The sequence below is a fragment of the Polypterus senegalus genome, chromosome 6 (genome assembly GCF_016835505.1).
Source record: "Polypterus senegalus isolate Bchr_013 chromosome 6, ASM1683550v1, whole genome shotgun sequence".
Taxonomy (NCBI): domain Eukaryota; kingdom Metazoa; phylum Chordata; class Cladistia; order Polypteriformes; family Polypteridae; genus Polypterus; species Polypterus senegalus.
In genome coordinates, this window is record NC_053159.1 from 34,145,791 (window position 1) to 34,165,266 (window position 19,476).

Consider the following 19,476-nt stretch of genomic DNA (forward strand, 5'->3'; position numbering starts at 1 on the left):
ATATAGTGCCTTTCACATTTTTTATTTGCTATCATGCCACTTAAAATAGCTCCATTCTCAGACCATACCATTAGAAACATACAAATTCACAATTCCAAACAGGATCACACGTTGCAGTTATTGATAAACAACATAGAAACAGGAAAAAGCCTTCAAAACTACCACTTTAGAAAGTCGCTCCCTCTAGCATGGGAAAGGTGCTATATAAATAAAATCTCTTATTATTAGTAGTAGTAGTATTTCTGAAGCTTCTACAGGTGACACTGTGCCAACCCTTGTCGCAGCTCATATCAAATGTGCATGTAATAAGGTCACCAGCAGGTGGCATTGCAGCACTGCTTCTACCTCTAGCTTTATGATGGCCAACAAGATTAAAGGAAGTGACTGGGGCTTTCTACACATGGCAGCTTTGGTGTCCAGATCTAATGCAGCTTTGTAAAGCAACATCTAAACTGGTGTCGGTCTTCAAATGTAACCTCCTGTCCTCATTTACATATGAAAATGAAAACACACCCTTTTTCTCTCTTACAGTCTTTATAATGGCCTTGTCTGTCTTTATTTTGTCAGACATGCATATGCCTGCTATACCATTTTCAGCTTTTATTTACAATCTACACTCTTTTTTTATTTCTGTAGGAGCTTTATGATTATAGGTGTTTATGCTGTTGCCTTACAGATCCTCAGTTTGAATCCTGCAATTGGGTTGTTGTCCATTTGGTGTTTGCTGATTCCACCTGTGTCTGTGTAGGTGATATGGTGATGGACTATAAAAGACCATGAATAATTAGGTGCTGTGTGTTTCCTATATTTTATATATCTATTGATTAGACATGCAATATAATAGTGATAAAAGAATATCCTAGAAATAAATAGGACAGTTTATATTGCTAGACAAAGTACAATTAACCCTATTATAAGATGTGCGGATTGCCTTGCCTTATGGCATGATTAGCTGGAAATGGTAAAGAGGGGGGCTTGAGGTCTCCTCCTCGAACCACCACCTTATCGTGGTGGAGGGGTTTGCGTGTCCCAATGATCCTAGGAGCTCTGTTGTCTGGGGCTTTATACCCCTGGTAGGGTCACCTGGTCCTAGGTGAGGGATGAGAAAAAGAGCAGTTCAACCAAACCTCCTGTGAAGAACAAAAACCTTGGACGATGTTTTCCCTTGCCCAGATGCGGGTCACCGGGGCCCTCCTCTGGAGCCAGGCCTGGAGTTGCGGCTTGATGGTGAGTGCCTGGTGGCCAGGCCTGCACCCATGGGGCTCGGCCGGGCACAGCCTGAAGAGGCAATGTGGGTCCCCCTTCCCATGGGCTCACTACCTGTAGGAGGGGCCAAGGAGGTCGGGTGCAGTGTGAGTAGGGTGGTGTCCGAAGGCGGGGACCTTGGCTACAGAAGCTGGCTCTTGGGATGTGGAATGTCACCTCTCTGAAGGGGAAGGAGCCTGAGCTAGTGTGCGAGGTCGATATAGTCGAGCTCACCTCGACGCACAGCTTGGACTCTGGAACCAATCTCCTTGAGAGGGGATGGACTCTCTACCACTCTGGAGTTGCCCCCAGTGAGAGGCGCCGAGCGGGTGAGGGCATACTTATTGTACCCTGACTTGGAGCCTGTTCATTGGGGTTGACACCGGTGGATGAGAGGGTGGCCTCCCTCCACCTTCGGGTGGGGGGACGGTTCCTGACTGTTGTTTGTGCGTATGCGCCGAACGGCAGTTTGGAGTACCAACCCTTTTTGGAGTCACTGGAGGGGGTGCTAGAGGGCATACCTTCTGGGGACTCCCTCGTACTGCTGGGAGACTTCAATGCTCACGTGGGCAATGAAAGTGAGACCTGGAAGGGTATAAATGGGAGGAATGGCCCCCCCGATCTGACGTGGACATGGTGAGGGTTGCCGTCAAGCTGTAGAAGGAGTCCTACCGGACCCTTTTGTCCTGTTGGACTCTAGAGGCAGCTAATAGGTACCGGCAGGCCAAGCGGAATGCAGCTTTGGTGGTTGCTGAGGCAAAAACTTGGGCGTGGGAGGAGTTTAGGGAGGCCATGGAGAACGACTTTCGGATGGCTTCGAGGAGATTCTGGTCCACCATCCGGCATCTCAGGAGGGGGAAGCAGTGCAGTGTCAACACTGTACATGGTAGGGATGGTGCACTGCTGACCTCGACTCGGGACGTTGTGTGTCGGTGGGGGGAGTACTTCGAAGACCTCCTCAATCCCACTAACATGCCTTCCAATGAGGAAGCAGAGCCTGGGGACTCGGAATTGGGCCCCCCCATCTCTGGGACTGAGGTCACCGAGGTGGTCAAAAAACTCCTTGTTGGCTGGGCCCCGGGGGTGGATGAGATACGCCCGGAGTTCCTCAAGGCTCTGGATGTTGTAGGACTGTCTTAGTTGACACGTCTCTGCAACATTGCATGGACATCGGGGACAGTGCCTCTGGATTGGCAGACCGGGGTGGTGATCCCCCTCTTTAAAAAGGGGGACCGGAGGATGTGTTTCAACTACAGAGGGATCACACTCCTCAGCCTCCCTGGAAAAGTCTGTTCAGGGGTTGTGGAGAGGAGGGAACCTCAGATTCAGGAGGAACAGTGTGGTTTTCATCCTGGTCGCAGAACAGTGGACCAGCTCTACACCCTTAACAGAATCCTGGAGGGTGCATGGGAGTTTGCCCAACCAGTCTACATGTGTTTTGTGGACTTGGAAAAGGCGTTTGACCGTGTCTCTCGGGGAATCCTGTGGGGGGTGCTCCGGGAGTATGGGGTACCGGACCCCCTGATAAGAGCTGTTCGGTCTCTGTACAACCGGTGTCAGAGCCTGGTCCGCATTGCCGGCAGTAAGTCGAGCCCGTTTCCAGTGAGAGTTGGACTCTGCCAGAGCTGCCCTTTGTCACCGATTCTGTTCATAACTTTTGTGGACAGAATTTCTAGGCGCAGCCAGGGTGTTGGGTGTGAGGGGGTCCGGTTTGGTGGACACAGGATTGGGTCACTGCTTTTTGCATATGATGTTGTTCTGTTTGCTTCATCAGGCCGTGATCTTCAGCTCTCTCTGAATCGGTTCACAGCTGAGTGTGAAGCGGCTGGGATGAGAATCAGCACCTCCAAATCCGACACCATGGTCCTCAGCCAGAAAAGGGTGGAGTGCCCTCTCAGGGTTGGAAGTGAGATCCTGCCCCAAGTGGAGGAGTTCAAGTATCTCGGGGTCTTGTTCACGAGTGAGGGAAGAATGGAGAGTGAGATCGATAGGCGGATCAGTGCGGCATCCGCAGTGATGAGGGCTCTGCATCGGTCTGTCGTGGTGAAAAAGGAGCTGAGCTGTAAGGCAAAGCTCTCAATTTACCAGTCGATCTATGTTCCTACCCTCACCTATGGTCATGAGCTATGGTAGTGACCGAAAGAACGAGATCGCGAATACAAGCGGCTGAAATGAGTTTCCTCCGCAGGGTGTCTGGGCTTTCCCTTAAAGATAAGGTGAGAAGCTCAGTCATCTGGGAGGGGCTCAGAGTAGAGCCGCTGCTCCTCTGCATCGAGAGGAGTCAGATGAGGTGGCTCGGGCATCTGATCAGAATGCCTCCTGGATGCCTCCCTGGTGAGGTGTTCTGGGCACTTCTAACCGGGAGGAGGCCCCGGGTAAGACCCAGGACATGCTGGAGGGACTATGTCTGGAGGGGAACGCCTCGGGATTCCCCCGGAAGAGCTAGAAGAAGTGGCCGGGGAGAGGGAAGTCTGAGCATCCCTTCTCAAGCTGCTGCCTCCGCGACCCGACCTCGGATAAACAGAAGAGATGGATGGATGGATGGGGGCTTGAGGTCAGCATGGGCTGATGGTCTTAAAGCACAAGGTAGATCCTCTGAGAATATTGTCACAGGTAAAGTATTGACTAATGGAACATCTAAGATGAAAGTTTGGATTTTGACGGGATTGATCTAGGAGTCAGAGACAACCATAGAAAGGGTATCAGCCACCTGCAGGGTGGGTGCAGGGAAGTGTGAAAAAAGTCATAAATACTTGGGAAAACTGATGGTCTAGGTTCCAGCCCAGCTATTGTAGCCAGAGACCCTGCCAGAAAGACTGGTCAGCTCACTACGTAGTGCAAGGAGACCTACCACATGACCATTGGTCATAATTGGTGTCTAGACTTTGACGAGAAGTGCTTCTATTCATCCAGGTTGTATTTGGGTTGTAAATGGCTCACCTATATGTACTTTGACTTTACATACATTTTAGGAATTAGGGATGTTGATGGTTAAGACTTACAATAAGTGAATAAAAAGTTGCATCCCCTACCCTGCTTGATTTCTGTACTCTCTGTTTCCTGTCTCTGAGCAGAATAATGATAAATGACACGTGCAGTCAATTCTGGTTTGATCTCTCTGTGATCAGTGTCAGTGAAAGATCTCTTGGTCAAACACCTGACTAATAGATGAAAGAGTGGAGGCTAAAGTTGGGATATTATAGGTGAGGTGGGGTACCTCTCTGTCATCCGCATGACAAAATTCAGCTCCCACTCTCCATCATTGTCTACACTCTGTATGTTCTCCCTGTGCCGTTTCTCAGGGTACTTCCATTTTCCTCCCTTATCCCCACAGCTTTTATGTTTTATTATATGGTGATTCTGAAATGATCGAGCGTATTTGTGTGCATAAGTGAAATCCAGTGATGTCCTTAGCTGTTACCTGCCTTGCCGTCAATGCTGCTGGGATTAGTCTCTGCCCAGAACCCTTCAACAGCCCTGACATGCAATAAGGTGATTGAGAATGCATTAGTGGTATGTATCTCATGCTTTTTAAAATGTGCTTTGTAATTTTTTACTCTGGGCATGGTGCCCTACCCAGGGTTTGTTACTGCCTTGCACCCTGTGCTGGAAGGGATTGGATCCAGCAGACCCCCATGACCCTGTGTTAGGATATTGCGGGCTGGATAATGACTGACTGACTTTGTAATTTTACTATTGTTTCATTGGAAGCACATTTTGTAATGGTGTGTAATCTGAAAGCTGCTAATTGAAATTTACTTTGAGTGCTTACAGTCACTTCAGGCATGTTTATTATTTAAAGTGCTCACCTACATTATGTAATGAACCATTTTTTGACCTCGAGTATTACCTTAGATTCTTAATGGACTATCCCAGTGTTCAACACTTAAACCATGAACTGACCAGCAATGAACTCCAGAGATGGCTTCTGCCTTGCAGCCTGAGCTTCCAATATAAATCCTAACTCCCAGCAACGCTGGTTTGGAATAGGAGTTCATCATTTCCATATGTTGTTACTATTTCTGCACGTTATAGAGTATATCCATTTAAGACAGTCAAAATGGCAGCAGAGTGGCACAACTGTTAGCAGTGCTGCCTTGTGGCATCTAATTAGTGTATGTAAAGAATTTGAAAATTCTTTTTGTGTTATGTGGGTTTTTCTCTTGGTGGTCCCACACCCAAATTATACATGCTAGGTCAGTTCATGTTTCTCATGCCAGTGTACGTGATTCCAGCCTTGAACCTGATGCTGCATGGGCAGTCTTCAGTGCTCCCTAACCCTCAATTAGATGAGGCGGGATTTGTGAATGTCATGTTATGTTAAATTACATTTGGTATTAGAAAGTCAGTACTGCTGCAGTATTTTATAGTGTTATGTTATGGATAGGTGACTTTCTGAAAGACAGACATCACACAGTGAAGCTGGGCAAATATTAGCCTAAGCCCCTGGCCCTGAGTTGAAGGTTCCCCCCAGGGCTGTGTTCTGCCTCCCGTCATTTTCTCTGTCTCTTTCTCTCTATATATCAATTCATGCACCTCCAGTGACCCATCCGTAAAATTGCTGATGCCAGCATCCTGAACGGCCTGATCACAGACGGGGATGAGGTGCCATATCAGAGGGAGGTGGATCAGATGGTATGCTCACTCAATAAATAAACTACAGTGTGTTATTCATACAGCAAAAAAGACTGAAGGTTTGAAATTGGACTCCATTGGAGTCCTGCATACATCACAGGTCAGGAAACATACCCAAAATATAATCAAAGACTACACTCACCCAGCAACAATCTTTTTTTAGTTATTACTATTGAGTAAATGTTACTGGGCACTAAAGGCAAGAATGGCAATAAATCTAAAAAGTTTCTTTCCTACTTCAGTCACTATGGTTAAACACAATCTCCAGCAAATCTAAATGATGCTCTTTTAATATATTTTAATAAAGTCTTACCAGATATATCACTGGGCAGGAGTTCAATGCCATATTACTCTATTGCTACGACGGGAGGCCATTATAAAGGAAGGACCAGGGGAGCAGATGTGCACAGGGCACTGCCTTCTCTGGATTGCTAGTGGCACCTTAGATTCCCACAGGGCTCCATGGGAGTTGGAGTTTGGCACAGACCAATTGGGCCACCAGGAGGAGCTGCAGAGCCATACTTTGGGCTTCCACCACACCTGGGAGCACTTTCAGATAATGATAATGGGCCACCAGAAGTGCTCCCAGGCGCAGCATAAAAGAGACCACCTCATTTCATTTGCGGAGCCAGAGTTGGGAGGAGGAGGAGAGCTGAAGGAGGAGAGCTGAAGCTAACCAGAAGAGTAGTGGAGGCAGAAGACAGACAGAGAAGAGAAACTGCTGTACTGTGCTGTGTGCTGGGGAACAAATGATTTTCACAGCGGAACATAAAGTCTGTGTTAGGTTTAGGGAGCTGGTACACCCCGTGGTGGCCAAAATAGCTAGATAAAAAAATAACATACATTGTTCAGAAAATAGCTAAATAAATACAAGTAATTTAAAGAGTAAAAGTCTGGGATGCCAAGAGGAAACACTGAATTGCCTGTTACTAGTTGAAAACAAAGTTCTTCTTAACACACCATAAAAGTGCTCCAAGACAGCGCCTCCTGGAAGGAATGCAGGGGATTTTTCATGATAGCACCCAATTTTTTCTACTATTCTCTTTTCCACAACCACTTCCAATGTGTCAAACATTAGCACTGTGATGGAGCAGACTTTCCTGATATGTTTGTTCAAGTATTGTCTTTTAAACACAAGTTGCTTCCCAGGGGACTACAGTGTAGAACAGTACACTGTCTACAATGGACTGACAAAACATTTCAAGCAGCTTGCTGCATACATCAAAAGATCCAAGTCTCCTCAGGAAGTCCAGTCTGCTCTGGCCCTTCATGTACAGAGCCACTGTATTGTCAGACCAGTCCAGTTTGCTGTTAATGTGAACCCCCAGGTACTTGTACCTCTGCACCATTTTCACACCCTTCCCCTAAATTTTGGCTGGTCTCAGAGATTCTTTAGCATGCCACCACCAGCTCTTTTGTCTTGCTGATGCTGAGCTGCAGGTGGTTCTCCCTGCACAATAAGACAAAGTCCTCCATAAGCCACCTGTACTCACGCTTGTCTCCATTATTAATTCAGCCTATGATGCAGGGGTCATCTGAAAATTTCCGTAGATGGCAAGCTGTGTAGAGGGTAAACAAGAAAGGAGACAGGACCTGGCTCTACTACTAAGCACATGCAAGTGAAACTTAATTTTCTAATACCAAAATTCACCTTATGGATCTATCTATCTTATCTATGTATTTGTCTACTCAGGCTGGACTCACTGGAGGAAGTAGTAAAACAGGGGTGACTCATCAAGCTGCTTACTATCCTGGACAATGACTCGTATTCCTTCTATGAGGATTTGGCTAAACAAAGAAGCACCTTCAGTAATAGACCGAGACAACTGCTGCTCCAAGGACTGCTGTGTGAGGTCATTTCTACCCTCAGACATCAGGCTCCAGAATGAGTCACCCCACAGCTGATGTAGTCTTGTTCTCTGCGTGTTGAATGGTACTGAGCTGGTCAAGCAGACACATAGTGATTCTACAGTATGTGCAATGCATTGTGCCCATGACTGACATTCTGTACAGTGAAACTGTAATTTATGTGCAATGCTTATACCTTTACACTTAGTAAATATGTACACTTTGTTAATTTATTAACAGATATTTTTGTTAATGTGTATTTGTACCTAATTAGTATACTTAAAAATACTACATTTCTTGCTAAATGTATGTTTGTGCTTTTTTTTTTGTCTGCTGCTGCAACCTTGCAATTTCCTTTGCGATTAATAAAGTTTCTATCTATCTAGCCTTTGGGATGATCTTCAAGGCATACATAGCCATGGTGTGTTGCCTGTGCATTAGTATACTCTGTACTTTCTAAGTAGCTGTCCCATTGATCCCAAGTAAGAGAAACTGCCTTTTGAAAAATATATAGGCAGACATACACACAGACAGGACATGTAGAGAAGAGCAGCACAGAAAGGAAGCTAAACAACAAGTGAAAGACATGTGGAAGCAATCGGAGTCTACCATATATATACATATCTAATAGAGTACTGACTGCACTGGCATTCCATTTTAAGTTGTGCTCAGTGCTGCCAGAATAGGCTCCAGTTCTCTGTGCACTCTAAGTGGGAAAACAAAATACATGGATGTATGTTAACATGTAACTGACTCCACTGACTTTTTTTAAACAGACAGGGAGGGCTAGTATTGAGGAAAATAAGAAACCACACAACACATCAAGTTCTGGTATGTTCCCTATCTTACAGACAATTCATACTTTAACCAGCAGAGGGGGCAGCAGAGTTACTCCAGCCTCAAGCATATCTCCTCCCTCTCATTCCTCTCTATTGTGATGACCCACAGAGTTTACGTCCAGTGTCCAGAATCTAAGGGCCAGTTAGATCGGACTGCACTGCACTAGTGATTACCGACTACACTGTTTAAAGAACAGGACACTTTATTGGCAATATGGAGTAGTGGGATTAAGAGATGCTCCCATCTCAGGTCTATCTGTCTGTCAGTCTGTCATACAGTGCCTTTCCTGTCTATCAATCCATCTGTCTAGTATATAGAGCCTTTCATTTCTGCCTAGTTAAAACATGAAAATTTATTATGTGGTGAAATACTGCCATCTAGTGTTGAATAAAATATTAAAACCTAATAAAAATTTTGCATTGCAAAAGCATTTTCTCCATTTAAGTAATATAAAATTAAACAAATTTAGTAATCTAAAACCAAATGAGTCAAAGTCTAATAAATAAAAATCAGTAATAAATTTATTTCACCAGGCCTTCATAAAATAGAAGCTATTCTGTTAAAACTATCACTTGCAATATTAGGGAACCATATCATATACTATATAGCTATACTAATAAAAGGCAAAGCCCTCACTGACTGACTGACTGACTTACTGACTCACTCATCACTAATTCTCCAAGGTCCCGTGGACCATGGGTAGAAGGCTGAAATTTGGCAGGCTCATTCCTTACAGCTTACTTACAAAAGTTGGGCAGGTTTCATTTTGAAATTCTATGCGTAATGGTCATAACTGGAACCTATTTTTCTCCATATAATGTAATGGAGTTGAGCTGGATGGCCGTGAGGGGCGGAGTTTCGTGTGACATCATCACGCCTCCTACGTAAGTACGTAGAGAACAAGGAAGACCTCCAAACAGCGCTGAACAAAAAACGCCATTTCACAATTGAGAAGGCAGAAAAAGATTATGAAGCAAGTGATGCATACAAGCGTATTCATAAATACAAGCATATTCATACATACAGCTACTGCGGAAACAAAGCACGGTGTGAACTGTAAGTTTATATTAAGTTTATAGACACACTCCCGCTGTCGTTTGTCATGCCTACGGGGAATGACGGTATTCGCCAGATACAAGTTTACTGGGAAGACACGAGGTATAAACGAGACTTTGGATCACTTTGTAACGGAGTTAAAATTGCTGTAGCAAGAAACTGAACAAAACGTTAATGTTTTACTATTAATAACTTATAGACTACATTTTATTTTTTTCCCTTGCACTCAGTAAGCGAGGCCAATGCATATTCATAAGTGCAGCTACTGCGGTAACAAAGCACGCCGTGAATCGTAAGTTTACATTAAGTTTATAGACACACTCCCGCTGCCGTTTGTCATGCCTACGACGAATGACGTTATTCGCGACATATAAGTTTACTGAGAAGACACGAGGTATAAACGAGACTTTGGATCAGTTTGTAACGGAGAAAGAAACGTTTAAGTGCCGGGTCTTAGCTACCATTAAATAAACACATCCTCCAAATACGAACCTGATTGCAAGAAATAATGATGATCAAATCCTTGATGACAGCAACACTCACAAAACAATTACTGTATATTGACAATCATGTTATGTTATTTTTAAAATATATATATACCCCGATCTACATACTCTCAAATAGACAAGTCACACGCCGTGGCGCAATCGCCTCTAGCGAATATCCAAGGTTCAATTCCTGAGAGGGGATGCACTGAGTATGTACGCGCGCTTCCCGAATCATTTTAGCCTCGCATCCCCTTGGATTGAGACGTATGAAAAAATATGCGGTTAACACAGAATCATGTTATGTTATTTTTAAAATGTTTCCCTTTCTTAGCACAAGCACAGCTGAGAAGCTTCGATGCATAATCTCCATAACGCGTTAAAAAAATAACGCATATAATCACACTTTCAATTCCAAGCAAAGGGGAACTTTTGTCAGTGCATGATTTCTTGGTACATCGACAGTACCGCCGCTCCCTATATGCAGAATACACAGTCTGCGTAGGGCACAAACTCCCAGGGGGGCACAATCCCAGCTGTTAAAAAAAATCATTTTTATATATTATAATAATAAATTAATATTAGTAATATACATATACAAATAAACAAAAATATAAACGTATATATTGCATTTTACGGTGAACGCAGAGTAGGCTAAGAACACATGATGATGCGCGCGCCCTCACCTCTGTTACGGCTGCCTATTTGGCCAAAAATGATAGTAATTGAACAATATGCCTGCTCCTGGAAAGAGACATCAACAGTCCGGCACCGAGAAACGAAAGAAAAAAAAACCCAAGATGAAGCCCGTGCATGTACCCAAATCTCTGGATTGCTCTGCGCATAGCAGTGACGCTCCCTGTAACTGTTGCCTCTGCTGAGCGAAGTTTTTCTAAAATGAAGCTCATCAAAACGTACTTGCGCTCATCTATGGCACAAGAGCGCATGAGTGGTCTGGCAATTGTCAGCATCAACTTTGAATTAGCAAAGGCTTTATCATATGAAGAGCTCATTTACGACTTTGCCTCAAGAAAAAGCAGAAGTGTGCCTTTGTAAATTTTGAACTTTGGAAAGCTCCAGCAGATGACAGTGTTGATTTTATTTCAGTTTATTATTGTTTATTTTATTTATTATAAATGTTTTATTTAAAGTATAATTTTAGTTTGTATTTTTTGCAGTAGAGCTACAATTGTAATTTATAAATGATACAATTTATTTATATATTTACTTTTATTTGAATAAAGTTCTATTTTGGCCCCTATAGGTGTTTTTTTTATTATTTTATTTTTACTTCAGTAATGTTTGGGGGAGGGGGCACAAAAGTAAATGAATACAGTTTACAATATTCATGTCCATGTCTATTATTTGATTCTGTCGCCCACTAAAACCCTTTTAAATTAAAAAAAAAAAAAACATTTGTGATTTGGCCCAAATTTTCATGTGTGATTACATACGATTAATCAAGATTAATTATTACACAGCCTCTAATTAATTAGATTAATTTTTTTAATCGAGTCCCACCCCTAATATATATATGTAGATATATACAGTGGTGTGAAAAACTATTTGCCCCCTTCCTGATTTCTTATTCTTTTTAATGTTTGTCACACAAAATGTTTCTGATCATCAAACACATTTAACCATTATTCAAATATAACACAAGTAAACACAAAATGCAGTTTTTAAATGATGGTTTTTATTATTTAGGGAGAAAAAAAATCCAAATCTACATGGCCCTGTGTGAAAAAGTAATTGCCCCCTGAACCTAATAACTGGTTGGGCCACCCTTAGCAGCAATAACTGCAATCAAGCGTTTGCGATAACTTGCAATGAGTCTTTTACAGCGCTCTGGAGGAATTTTGGCCCACTCATCTTTGCAGAATTGTTGTAATTCAGCTTTATTTGAGGGTTTTCTAGCATGAACCGCCTTTTTAAGGTCATGCCATAGCATCTCAATTGGATTCAGGTCAGGACTTTGACTAGGCCACTCCAAAGTCTTCAATTTGTTTTTCTTCAGCCATTCAGAGGTGGATTTGCTGGTGTGTTTTGGGTCATTGTCCTGTTGCAGCACCCAAGATCGCTTCAGCTTGAGTTGACAAACAGATGGCCGGACATTCTCCTTCAGGATTTTTTGGTAGACAGTAGAATTCATGGTTCCATCTATCACAGCAAGCCTTCCAGGTCCTGAAGCAACAAATCAACCCCAGACCATCACACTGCCACCACCATATTTTACTGTTGGTATGATGTTCTTTTTCTGAAATGCTGTGTTCCTTTTACGCCAGATGTAACGGGACATTTGCCTTCCAAAAAGTTCAACTTTTGTCTCATCAGTCCACAAGGTATTTTCCCAAAAGTCTTGGCAATCATTGAGATGTTTCTTAGCAAAATTGAGACGAGCCCTAATGTTCTTTTGCTTAACAGTGGTTTGCGTCTTGGAAATCTGCCATGCAGGCCGTTTTGCCCAGTCTCTTTCTTATGGTGGAGTCGTGAACACTGACCTTAATTGAGGCAAGTGAGGCCTGCAGTTCTTTAGACGTTGTCCTGGGGTCTTTGTGACCTCTCGGATGAGTCGTCTCTGCTCTTGGGGTAATTTTGGTCGGCCAGCCACTCCTGGGAAGGTTCACCACTGTTCCATGTTTTTGCCATTTGTGGATAATGGCTCTCACTGTGGTTCGCTGGAGTCCCAAAGCTTTAGAAATGGCTTTATAACCTTTACCAGACTGATAGATCTCAATTACTTCTGTTCTCATTTGTTCCTGAATTTCTTTGGATCTTGGCATGATGTCTAGCTTTTGAGGTGCTTTTGGTCTACTTCTCTGTGTCAGGCAGCTCCTATTGAAGTGATTTCTTGATTGAAACAGGTGTGGCAGTAATCAGGCCTGGGGGTGGCTACGGAAATTGAACTCAGGTGTGATACACCACAGTTAGGTTATTTTTTAACAAGGGGGCAATTACTTTTTCACACTGTATATACAGTATATATGTAGATATGTATATGTATATATATGTATATATATGTGTGTATATATATGTGTGTATATATATATATATATATATATGTCTATATGTATATATATATATGTATATATATATGATGTGTATATATATATATATATGTTTATATGTGTGTGTATATATATATATATATATATATATATATATATATATATGCCAGCAACACTCATGACAATGACAACACAATTACAGTGTCAATCATGTTACGTTATTATTAAAATGTTTCCTTTTCTTTTTCATTACTTCTTTAACACACTACTTCTCTGCTGCGAAACGCGGGTATTTTGCTAGTTATATACACTGTGGTGGGTTGGCACCCTGCCCAGGATTGGTTCCCGCCTTGTGCCCTGTGTTGGCGGGGATTGGCTCCAGCAGACCCCCGTGACCCTGTATTCGGATTCAGCAGGTTAGAAAATGGATGGATGGAGATATATATATATATCATACCATATAGTCCATATAATGTAATTAGTGTTTTAGTAGGTCCAGATTCCTTAAAATGGTGACTGTTAGGCCTTTTGTAATGAAATGAAGTATAAATTCAAAAGCTGTTAAAAAACATAAATAATTTTTTTCTTTAAAAAGTTTTAAAAAAAAAAGTAATATTCCAACTAAAATATTGTGTTTAAGCAAAATGAAACTTTAAGGAAGAGTTCAGTTCAAACCTGCCACAGTAATGAAAGAGCGGTTACTCATAGTTTAAAGGATTTACTGATATCCTCTGCTTCTGGTTATACCACACTCATTATGGTTTGTGATCGTTGTCTTCAGCTTGCTTCGGTTCACTTTCACCCTACAATGGATTAAGAAAGAAAGAAAGAAAAGAAATGTTGGGTCAAAACCAAGGATGCCTACTTATTTGCAGGTTCTATGGGTTAAAAATAGGAAGGATTTCTTGTATCCACTTTAACTAATAGACATCCAAACTGGAATGACCTGTGTGTCAGTGTTGGAGAAACACATCATCAGTGTCAGCATTTAAACCTGCTCTTTATTTTAGCATAGAATATAACTCTTAAGACTGACTTTTATTTTATATTCATTTTTTATTAAATTTTAATAGTCATTTTTGATTTGTCATTACTGTTTCTCTTTTGATTGTCCATGATGGCCTTGGTGTGAATTTGTCACCATGTTAGACTCATTTTCAGAATTCTCTCCAAAATAAACTGTAGTTGTGTTCTTAGTAAATGACCATTGTCAAAATAAAGCAAACCATGGAGGGACGGCTGCAATTTGAATTTAAAATATTGCATGACATTTCACTTTTTATGTTTCAACATCATTTATATTTGTGTTTATTATTGTAGAATGGGCTTAGAAACAGCGGTTATTTTTAAATCCTCTTTGACCTGCAGCAAATTGCAAACAGTAAAATTAAAATGAATTGAAGTTTTCTCTCAGCAACTTTGCTGTTTTTTTGTAAATGCACACCCTTTCCAAATTTGGTGTTTGCAGGACAGGGGAATTTGACTTCTAATGTAATCTTTCAACTAAAATGTGACATTTAAACTTTATGAAATAGTTCAGTCTGGCTGTCACTCTCAGCACCGTAATAAAAGAATTGCTCCCACATTATGGAATGTTCAACAAACGTCCTGAAGAGTTGCTGCTATCATGCCACGAAAGACTCGGTCATTTGCCATTTTGCAAAAAACCGCAATATCTAAACACCAGTAATGGAGCGCTGCAAGCTGAAAGCAGATAGTAGACGTTACGTAGTATATGTGTACCAAAGTTCAGGTCAATAGGCCAAACAGTTTGCAAGCTACAGGTGATTTAAAATCCTGGACAGCCACGATAGCGTATTATGTAAGAAGATGTTTAACAAGTTACTATTGATAAGATTTTAAGGATTTTATTCTCTAAAGTGCATAGTATTATTAACCTATGCATGTGTTTCATTTATCAGATTATTTTTTCTAATAATTGGATAGTGCATGGATCTCTAAAGCAAAAAATAAATTCTTCTTCTTCTTTCAGGTGCTCCTGTTAGGGGTTGCCACAGCGGATCATCTTCTTCCATACTTTCATCACCTGCATGTCCTCTCTCACCACATCCATAAACCTTCTCTTAGGCCTTCCTCTTTTCCTCTTCCCTGACAGCTCTATCCTTAACATCTTTCTCCTAGTATACCCAGCATCTCTAATTTGCACACGTCCTAACCAACGCAATCTCGCCTCTCTGACTTTGTCTCCTAACTGTCCAACCTGAGCTGACCTTCTAATGTCCTCATTTCTAATCCTGTTCATCCTCGTCACACCCAATGCAAATCTTAGCATCTTTAACTCTGCCACCTCCAGCTCTGTCTCCTGATTTCTGGTCAGTGCCACCGTCTCCAAACCATATAACATAGCTGGTCTCACTACCATCCTGTAGACCTTCCCTTTCATTTTTGCTGATACCCGTCTGTCACAAATTACTCCTGACACTATTCTCCACCCATTCCATCCTGCCTGCACTCTCTTTTTCACTTCTCTTCCACAATCCCCATTACTCTGTACTGTTGATGCCAATTATTTAAACTCATCCACCCTCGCCAACTCTACTCCCTATATCCTCACTATTCCACTGACATCCCTCTCATTTACACACATGTATTCTGTCTTGTTCCTTACTGACCTTCATTCCACTCCTCTCTAGAGCATATCTCCACCTCTCCAGGGTCTCCTCAACCTGCTCCCTACTATCACTACAGATCACAATGTCATCAGCAAACATCACAGTCTACAGGGACTCCTATCAACCTGTCCATCACCATTGCAAATAAGAAAAAGCTCAGAGCCGACCCCTGATGTAATCCCACCTCCACCTTGAATGCATCTGTGACTCCTACCACAGTCACACTTCCCTCGTACATATCCTGTACAACTCTTACGTACTTCTCTACCACTCCCGACTTCTTCATACAATACCACAACTCCTCTTGAGGCCCCCTGTCATATGCTTTCTCCAGGTCCACAAAGACCAAATGCAACTCCTTCTGGCCTTCTCTAAACTTCTCCATCAACATCCTCAGAGCAAACATTGCATCTATGGTGCTCTTTCTTGGCATGAAACCATACTGCTGCTCACTAATCATTACCTCACTTCTTAACTGAGCTTCCAGTACTCTTTCCCATAACTTCATGCTGTGGCTCATCAATTTTACTCCCCTGTAGTTACTACAGTCCTGCACATCCCCCTTATTCTTAAAAAGCAAAGAATAAATAAAATGGGCTAAATTCAACCAATATGGCAAGTACTCCAAGTAAGGTTTTCATTACACCAAAAAAACGTGTTTTTCCAAATTTGCTCAATAATGTTTAACAGATTTAAGGTGAGGTAAAATTTAAATTGGTAATAATTTATGCATTAAAATTACAGTACACATATAAATATAACTTCAATTATGATACATAAGCCATCTCAAAAACAGGATTTTCAGGGAACAGTCAACACGGGTTCAGTCCAGGGAGGACTGCTTCAATACTATCCTTTTGAAGCTTCCTCATAGAATTCCAGAATATGACCAGGACGGCATATGATATTATTTATCTTGAGCTCCAGAAAGTATTTAGTAAGGTCTCACATGGCAGGTTATATAGCGCCCTGATCTGTAGAGTACAAGTGAAGGAAGGTTATACTCAGACTTAATAACACCCTGGTGAGACCTCATCTGCAGTATTGGGTGCAGTTTTGGTCTCCAGTCTACAAAAAACATGCAGCAGTGTTAGAAACAGTCCAAATGCAATTGACTAGGCTGAGAGGTCTGAGTTACGAGGAAAGGTTTAAGGAGATGAACCTTTTAAATTTTAGCAAACAGAGATTAAAAGGTGATATGACTAAAGTGCTCAAAAATATGAAAGGGATTTGCACAGTAGATTTAGACTGTTACTTTAACAAGAGTTCAACAAGAACACAGCGACACGGTTGGGAACTGGTTAAGGGAAATTTTGCATGCATATTAGGAATATTTCCTTCACACAGAGAACCACAGGCATGTGGAATAAGTTTCCATGTAGTGTGGTAGACAGTAGGACATAGGGACTTTCAAAACAAGACTTGATGCTGTTTTGCAAGAATAAGATGGACGCGACTGGCAAGCTTTGTTGGGCCAAATGCCCTGCCCTTGTCAAAAGTTTTACAAATGTTCTAGTAAGACTCATGTTTATTAATCATAATAAATTTTATTTATATAGCACCTTTGTCATGTCCAGTGATGAAATCACTGAAAAGACATATTTTAAAAAATAATTAAAATGAAAATGAAACATTTAATGCAAGGATTAACACTATACATAAACAAAAAGAAAACACAAATCCTTGTAAATTACAGAGTAACTATACTGAGAAATGTACAGTTTCATATTATATGCAATGCATCATACAAAGTTTAAAAACAGCTCTTCTCTGTATGTTGGTGTTATTTTGCAGGCAGCGATTAGGCTGACATAACTTAGATTTGGTTGCCTCTGGTTGCTTGGTACCAGTGAAATGGGATCTTGATGTGATGTTGCTCTTGGACAAAATGTAACACCGATTTTGCAATAGATCAGTGACAGCAATCCACTCTTTGCTGAAAACATCGATGTAAAGCCTCTACAGAATTATTAGTACACTAACAGTACTACCTGATTAAGACGGGTTGAAATCTAGGTAATTAATGCAGAGTGCACCATCTATTGGAATATATTGTGTAACACATCCATTCATTCATTCATCCATTATCCAACCTGCTATATCCTAACTACAGGGTCACGGGGGTCTGCTGGAGCCAATGTCAGCCAATACAGGGTGCAAGGCAGGAAATAAACCCCGGGCAGGGCACATGCACACACACACACCAAGCACACATTCGGGACAATTTTGAATCAGCAATGCACCTAACCTGCATGTCTTTGGACTGTAGGAGGAAACCGGAGCACCTGAATGAAACCCACGCAGACATGGGGAGATCATGCAAACTCCACGCAGGGAGGACCTGGGAAGCGAATCCAGGTCTCCTAACTGCAAGGCAGCAGTGCTACCCACTGCGCCACCATGCCGCCCAACTTGTAATACATGTAGTAATAAATGTGTTGTGTTTGTCGTTCCAACAGATGGTGCATTACAAACATTTGTAGCAATAATGTGTCAGTGTAACAGTTATTCACCAACCTCTACTGATACCCCATTACGTGTGATTTTTCTATTTCATTACTAAAAGTTAATATACTGTAGGTCAGGGGACTCACCTCAGGTCCTGGAAGTCCAGTTACTGCAGGTTTTTGCTTTAATCAAATGTTTAACTACAACCCATTTATTTATTACTGAAACAATATGTTTTTGGGCTTAGTTTTAGTTAACTTATTCACAACCTTTAAGTGCCTATTTTAGTTTTAAACTGCTGCATTAAGGTTTTAATTGTTGTCCACTTTTTTAATCAGTCATCAGTTAATAATGAGGTGCAAATGACAAAGGAGCCACCAGCTCTCCAGCGAACGTGCTTTCATTTAAACCTGTGCACATGCACCATGAAGTGTCTGTGTTAATAACATGCTTTGAAGTAAATGCGAGAAAAGGAAAAGACCAAGAAGTACAAATCTGTTCAGTACCACAAAACTTATGGATAATGTTCTCAGGAAACAAAATCTACAATGTGATTGATTTGTCTTGGAAGGATAAAAGCACTAACAAGTCAAATAATTAAACATCTACTAAGCCTGACTGATAATTATGAAGCTGGTTTGAATGAAAACTTGCAGCCACTGTGGACCTCGAGGAGCAGAGTGGAGTACCCCGATATAGTTCATCCTGTGCTATTATGAATCACTGGGGGTGCCAAAAAAGAACTTCATTTTAGTTTGCTTGGAAATCTTTAACCTTTAGGGCTCATTTATACTTCACGCTCAGAAATCGTACGCGTCCGCATCATGGCTGCCACGCGTTCCCAGCGTTCATTTCACGCGTCCTCTGAGCAGGTCCTCAGAAATTAATGCGACGCGTGCGCGAGTTGCAGTACCAGCAAAAAGTCGGGGGGCGCAGTGTGCTAAAAGTCGGAACGTGACGTCAGAGTCTCTGTTTACTATCTACATGTGACAGCAAGCCTCTATGGAGATCCTTCGGGGATCGATGTGCGCGCTTTGCTGTTTGATGAATGGTTCAAAGTGTTGAAGCAAAATGCCGACATACAGATGCATTCGTGGTGCTTTTATATTCAAGCGTCGCATATTCCCGATCGTAATGACACGATACATTTTAAAAGTCTCACATACCATCTTTTGTGTCGTCTTTTTTAACTTTTTTATTTTTGCAACTTAACAACAGCAACATAATGTATAGCGTTATATTTGAACCACTAAGAAAAAAAATAAAGGACACGGTGAA

At 41.8% G+C, this 19,476-nt stretch overlaps 1 long non-coding RNA gene across 1 annotated transcript in view; it reads right to left on the reverse strand.

Annotated features, from left to right (window-relative positions):
• LOC120530512 overlaps positions 1–19,476 on the reverse strand; it is a 39,158-nt gene that overhangs the window by 16,516 nt on the left and 3,166 nt on the right. Inside the window, exon 2 of the long non-coding RNA XR_005633975.1 lies at positions 13,793–13,920. This is a non-coding gene — a long non-coding RNA (uncharacterized LOC120530512). The remainder of the gene's footprint in view (positions 1–13,792; positions 13,921–19,476) is intronic.